At 58.9% G+C, this 7056-nt stretch overlaps 1 non-coding gene across 1 annotated transcript; it reads right to left on the reverse strand.

Annotated features, from left to right (window-relative positions):
- Positions 1 to 6713: 6713 nt before the first annotated feature.
- Positions 6714 to 6785, reverse strand: TRNAF-AAA (transfer RNA phenylalanine (anticodon AAA)). The gene has a single exon. It is a non-coding gene; the product is annotated as a tRNA-Phe (tRNA).
- Between the last annotated feature and the right edge of the window lie 271 nt (positions 6786 to 7056).

The following is a 7056-nucleotide window of genomic DNA, read 5'->3' on the forward strand; positions in this document are numbered from 1 at the left end:
CCCAGCCCACACTACTGACTTCCTTTCTGGATTTCTCACAAGGTTTTGCCTCCACAACACTTTGGGGCGTTTTGTTATCTTCATGTAGGTGCCTCATCCTGCCACTGCGTTGGGCCCCAAAGATTTTATGTACAAGTGATGCCACCAGCAAAATATAAGCCCCTTCTTGCGAGCTGTGCCCTTCCGAGCCTGGGGTCAGCACTGGGTTGTCTTAAAGGCCCAGATGAGTTATTCTCATATATGTCGGCATGCTCTTCCTAGACCCAAACAGTCCTCTTTCCCGGTCAGTTAGAGACAGTGCCCGGGTGTCTCTGAGCTGCTATAGCGGCCCCGCCGACTGGGGGTGTTTGCCAGGTGGGGGCCGTTGAGTCTGGCAGCAGCTCTGTAACGGCGTCACACTTGGAGTCCTATCTTTCTAGGCTATCCTTCTCACACGTGCCTCACGGCCACGAAATGGCTGCCCCACCTCCTGCCTCACATCAACTTTCCTCAGAAGGAGGAGGAGAAAATGAGGACGAGGAGGAGGGGAGAAGAGGGGGCGGAAGACGCGGAAGAGGAGGACAGAAGGGGCGAGGGGGAGAGAGGGTGAAGTAGAGAGCCGTGAGGAAGGGAGGAGCCCACCCGGGTCAGGGGCCGGAGCCTCTCCGAAGCCCCCGGCGCTCTCCCCTCCCTCTCTGAGCGAAAATGCCAGCCTCGTGGGAACTGGGAAGTGCAGGCTCTAAAGGGAATTCTGCTGCCCTGAAAAGAACTGGAGCTCTTTCAGCAACGAAAGGGGGAGAGGGACGTGGCTAGCCTGCGAGTTCCCCCTTCACGAGGGGCTGGGGGGCACGCCGAAGACCGCCGCGCCAGGCTGTGGACCAGGACCCCTGGCCACCCTCAGGGAGCCACGGGTGTGAGCGGCGACGGCTGTCTGTGCCCCAGCTCTTGGGCCGAGGCAGTCAGGAGACAGGCGTTCCAGCAGCGGTCCCGTGAGCTGTGGGGTGGAGAACCATGTTTGAAACGTGGAGCAGCTCTGCCGTGGGCAAGTGAGTGGGTCCCCCAGACAGGCCCCTCCCGGGACTGCTCACAGGGTTCATCCCAAGCCCCTCGTTCTCCAGCAAGACCTGCTGCACCCCAGGTCCATCTTGCCCGCTCCTCAGTGGGGAGACCCCTCTCCTCTCAGTCGGATCAGACGGGAACTTTCCGAGGCTCCAGCTGGACTGGGGGCAAGGACACGGCGCTGCTCCTGAGACAGTCGCCCTGCTCGGCTGCCCGTTCCTTTCTTTAAGCTGATGAGGAGGCCTTCTTCGCGACCGGGGCGCTGGAGGCTTCTGCGTCCTGCCGGGAGCCTCGGGCTCAGAACATCCCCGCCACCTCGGTGCAGGGTCCCTGACGGAGGACAGGACCCTGGACTGTGCCGGGCTGTCAGAGCCGCCTGCCGCAAGCCCCAGACGGCTTTGACCTTCTTGCTCTCAGTCACCTCCTGAGGGCTGAAGTCCCGTTTTCCTGGCTTGGAGAATTCCATGGGCTGTGTAGTCTACGGTGTCTCAAAGAGTCGGGCGCAACCGAGCGACTTTCGCTTTCATTCCTCCAGACCTGAAGCCTTCTGGGTGATGGAAAATGATGTGTTTCCTTGGCAACCCGTTCCTCCAGGCCCTGAAGCCTTTGGGTGGTTGAAGACGTGGGTTCCGCGGATGGCTGGGGAACAGGGCCTCAGGGAGGCTGGCTGTGAGGGCACCCTCGAAGGCCATTGCCCTTTTTCCTCATGGTCCCGAGAGAGAAAAGCCACGATCCCAGGGCCCTCACGTCCACTCCCTGCTCCAAGCCTTCCCTGGTGCCCCCCGGGGGCTGCCCCTCTCAGATCACCCACAGAGCGGGCGGGGACGCACCCGCTTTTTTCCTACTCGCCGAGTGCGTGGCTCTTCACTCATTCATTTATTTTTAAAAACCTTGTGTCGGGTTGTCAGTCACTTGCTGGACCTTGGGGAGCCTGGGCAGCCTGGGTTCTGGGGGGAGATGGAGAAGCAGTTATGGAGCGTGCTGAGGTCTCAGAGGAGATGCTGGGCTGGGTGGTCGTGGAGGGTGGTCCCCGACCGAGCTGGGGGCCCAGACGTGCTTCTCTGAGCAGAAGAGCTCGAGCTGACCCCGCAGACGTGGCAAAGGAGAATGGGGGTGTGACGGGCATCATCTCATCCCACTTCTCACGACTGTCCTATTGGGGGAACCCCTCCTCTTCCCGGGGGGTGCTCAGCTAAAGCCGCCCCGTGTGGCCTCCTCTCTGGTTTCTGAATGCCCGGCTCACAGAGCCTCTGGGGCACGTTTCCAGGGGAGCTGGGCCTGCTCCCGTCGGAGAGAGAGAAGCCCGCGCTCTTACCCGGTTCCTCCGCCCGTCACCCTGCTGTTCCACCCGTGCGGGGGGCTTTGTTTTATAAGAGTAATTTTCTTCTGGAAATTCACCTTGAAATGACTGGAATGACTCACCCCTGATGTGGGGAGGAGATTGTGGGTGAGGGTGGGGTCTTGGGACGGGGGAGGGAAGGTGGGTAGGACTTGGCCCTCAGCAGTGTGAGGTTTCCGTGGGCCACCTGCCAGCGCCCGGCAGAGGACAGCGACCGGGGAGAGACGCCCAGATCTTCTGGGGACAGAGGACCCGGCTCTGGGGCCTGGGGACCAAGGGGACACAGGCAGCCCGGGGGTGCGACCGTCCCTGGAGGGGACGCTGATCCGCCTCAGGCAGCGGCCCCGGGGCATCATCGCCCGGGGTCGTCAGGGAGGAGCCTGCTGCTCAGGCGGGGCAGGGGGCGGCCACGGTCTGCACTGTGCTCCCCACACGCAGCCCTGAAGGCAGAGAGGGGCAGCCGCGGGGCTGCTATTGCATGCGCGGCACGTGTGTGGCCTCCGCTCACGTCGCGGGAAGGCGGGCTGGACTCTGCAGTGAGGGGCCAGGTACATGGCGATGCCAGTGCTCCCTCTGTCACCGGTGACCTGTGCTGGGTCCTTCCTTACGTCCACTCTCTCTCTGCTGTCTGCCGACATCTATGTATCGTCATCTGCCTCTGTCTATCCATGCATCCATGTATCCACCCACCCACCCACCCCTCCATCCGTCCATCCACCCACCCCTCCACCCACCCACCCACCCCTCCATCCGTCCATCCACCCACCCCTCCACCCACCCACCCACCCCTCCATCTGTCCATCCACCCACCCCTCCATCCACCCATCCTTCCATCCCTCCATCCACCATGCATGTGTCCACTCATTTATCCACCCATCCATCCACCCATCCACCCATCCCTCCGTCCACCATCTATTTATCCACTCATTTGTCCACCCATCTATTCACCCACACATCCATCCATCCATCTATCCATCAGCCAGCCATCCACCCATCCATCCATCCATCCTTCCATCCCTCCATCCTCCATCCATTTATCCATTCATTTATTCACCCATCCATCCATCCATCCTTCCATCCCTCCATTAATCTACCTATCCGTCCATGCAATCATCCATCCATTTATCCGTCCTTCCCCCCACCATTTTTCTGCCCAGTTCTGTCTCCTCTAGTCTCCAGCCTCACACCCTCTCCTCTGTACACGACATAACAAATATTTACATTTACTTTGAAGGAACCTGGTCGTTTCAGCCATCCCCTTTCCAGAAGGTGGATGTCTCATATTTGCTGAAAGCTTCTTGGAGAGATTTCTTGTTGTCGCGGTTGTGAGTCATGCTTAACTTATTGAGGAGTGAGCGTGCTGACTCCACCCCCTGGGTGCATCCAGGAGGCTGGGGGTGAAGTGTCTTCTGAGTGCTCAGGCTTGCTCTCCCTGTTTCAGGGAAAAGGCCAGCAGGACCATCTCCTGGGCTCTGAAACCACTCTGTGATTTGCCCCTCTTTCTTCCTTCAATGCCCGGCACCTTCCTTGCCTCCTGGATTTCTGTCCTGTGTGGCCCTTGCTGTGACCTCCATGAAGAAGAAAAGAGACTAGGAGAGGGGCTGTGGAGTCCGAGGGGCTATGAAGGACAGGGGCACTGTGGGCTTGGGCAGTGTCCCTGAATGTCCACCCTGACCAGCGCCTATGTCACCTGCCAAGCCTTGTGCCCCCTCCCATGGGCCCTCCTGACTCAGAACATGTGTACAAGGATCTCCAGTTGGCTCCGGTGTGCCACCTGCCCGCAGACTGAGGCCTCGTGTGGAGCTTGGCTGAAATGCTGGTACACAGCATCCTAAGGGTGCCCTTGGGCAGTCGGGCCCCTCCCTCAAGCACTTGCGTGCGCGCGCACGCGTGTGTATGCGCGCGTGTGTGGGCGTGCATGTGTGTGTGTGCACGCGCGTGTGTGTGCGCGTGCATGTGTATATTTAACGCTGACAATCTTTAAACCCAGAGCCAGATGTGCAGGAAATCTGTCTCACTGCCCAGCCGTGCGCTCCTCCCATCACACGTCTCGTTCATCAGGCCGTCTGAACCCTCCCTGGCGGGCCCGTAGGCCGGAGCTCCCGGGGAGGCGGCCCCTCTGCCCTCCCCGGCCACAGCTGCTCCTGTTGCTGAGCACTCGCTGCGCTCAGACTCTGCATCCCTCGGACTCATCCCTGGATGCCGCGCTGTGGGGTCTTGTTTCACACAAGGGCAGAGCAAGGCATGGAGACTCTTGGAGTCCTGGCAGAAGGCGCTGTGTGTCTGGTACCAGAGCTGGGCCTCAAAGCAGGGGCGACCCGCCTGCTTTTCTGAGGGCTCCTGGAGGGTGGGGCCTGGGAGGTTTCCAGCCTGGACGTGGGAGGGAGTGTGCAGCCTCCAGAAAGGACCAACGACGGGTCAGCGCTCGTGCCTCTGTTCCCTGAGGCCTTGTCTACATCACAATTTATAACAAGTTGAACTGGTCACCATTTAAAGGATTTATTAGGGTAGAGGTGGCTGAGATGGCAAAGAATCTGCCCGCAGTGCACGAGACCCAGGTCCGATCTCTGGGTCGGGAAGATGCCCTGGAGAAGGGGATGGCACCCCACTCCAGTGCTCTTGCCTGGAGAGCCCCAAGGACGGAGGAGCCTGGGGGGATACAGTCCACAGGGTCACGAAGAGTCGGTCACGCCGGCGACTAACACCCACACACACACACAGTTGATTTTCAGCGTTGTATTAGTCTCAGGCGTACAGCGAGGTGACTCAGTCACACACACACCTACGTGTCTCTTCGTGTATAGATCCTTTTCCACTACGCGTTATTATGTGACAGTGTTCGTCGCCCGTTGGGTCTGGCTGTTTGCGACCCATGGACTGCAGCCCACCAGGCTCCTCTGTCCCTGGAAATCTCCAGGCAAGAATCCTGGAGCGGTGCCGTCATTCCGTTCTCCGGGGAATCTTCCTGACCCAGGGTGCAAAATCAGGTCCCCTGCACTGCTCGCAGGTTCCTTACCGTCTGAGCCCCCAGGGAAGCCCCTTGGGCACGGACGTACCGTTCCATGCAATGTGCCTCAACCATCTACCCTGTGCACAGGAAGGCGCATCTGTTAAGCCCACACTCCCGATGTAGCCCCTCCTTTCCCCCTTGGTAACTACAAGTTTGTTTTCTATGTCTGTGACCCTGTTTCCGTTTTATAAACAAGAGAGTGTTTTAGATGCCAGATGTAGGTTATATCATATGGCATTTGTCTCTGTCTGACTTCCTTCTCTTGGTGCGATACTGTCTAGGTTTACCCACATTGCTTCGAATGGCATCAGCTATTCTTCTTTACGGCTGAGTACCTACCATTCCATTTATGCATGTATCACCTCTTCCCTGTCCACTCCCCGGTTGTTGGACACGGTTGCTTCCACGTCTTGGCTGCTGTAAACAGTGCTGCTGTAAACAGTGCTGCTGTGAATACTGGGGCGCATACGTCTTTTTGAATCAGAGTTTTCTCTGGATCTGTGCCCAGGAGTGGGATTGCTGGATCAGAGGGTCACCATCTTCTCTTCTTGATTTTACTTTTTAGGACACAATTCCTAGAGCGCAGCACAAGTATCATCCTTCCCTTTCACTCTCTGAAAGGGAGTCAAACAATATAAAGTAAGATCCTTCAATCAGAGCCGACTCTACGGTCCAGGCAGCACTTACACACACACACACACACACACATACACAGAGTATGATAGGCACACACTTTCCTTTTGATGTTTTGCTCGCCACCCTCCGAATGGCCCGACGGCCTCATCACCTCTCAATCAGGACCTTCTGGTGGGAGGAGGGAACGCGCCATCCTCCTCCTTCCCTCCCGGCCCCAAGGACCACCTGTCCCTTCCCTGGGGCTTCATCCATGTGGCCACGAAGAGGAGGCAGCCGGGCGGATGGAAGTGGCCCCCAGGCCCCACTGCTGCTCCCAAGGCTGAGACTGTTACGAGGGCGTGGGCGTGTTTGCTGGGGGCAGACGCTTGGCCCTGGGGCCGCTTTGCTGCCGAGACGGCCCCCAGAGAAGAGCGGGCACAGGGATGGGGAGCTGGCTGCGGGCACGGAGCTGGGGCTTCCCGGCCTCAGCTGGAGTTCCAGAGAAAGGTCCATGCGGGCAGGGGACATGGGCTTGAGAGGGGCCTGCCTGGAAAGAGGCTGGGAATTTGGTGTCTTTATAGAAAGTGAGGTCGCTCAGTCGTGTCTGGCTGTTTGCTCCCCCATGGACTGTAGCCGGCCAGGCTCCTCCATCCATGGGATTCTCCAGGCAAGAAGACTGGAGTGGGGTGCCATTTCCTTCTCTAGGGGATTTTCCCGACCCAGGGATTGAACCTGGGTCTCCTGCATTTTAGGCAGACGCTTTACCGTCTGAGCCACCAGGGAAGTCTCTTTAGAGATGTAAACGTCAAATAAACGTGTTCTAAACCCACTTTGTCTCTTCAGCAGAGAGTTGATGATGAAGCATGGAGCACGCAGCCTCTGTGCGCCAGACTCAGCGCCCCATCGAGTGTTTCTGTGTCCCCTCCCCTCTGCCCCCCGCCCCTCCACCCCCCGAGGGGGCCGCACCCCTCCTCCGAGCAGTGACCTTGCACAGGTGAGGCTGCGTCATCATTGCCACCAGAGTCCCAGTGAGCCTGCTCCCTGCGTGGTTCGG

The sequence above is a fragment of the Budorcas taxicolor genome, chromosome 4, assembly GCF_023091745.1.
Source record: "Budorcas taxicolor isolate Tak-1 chromosome 4, Takin1.1, whole genome shotgun sequence".
Taxonomy (NCBI): Eukaryota; Metazoa; Chordata; class Mammalia; order Artiodactyla; family Bovidae; genus Budorcas; species Budorcas taxicolor.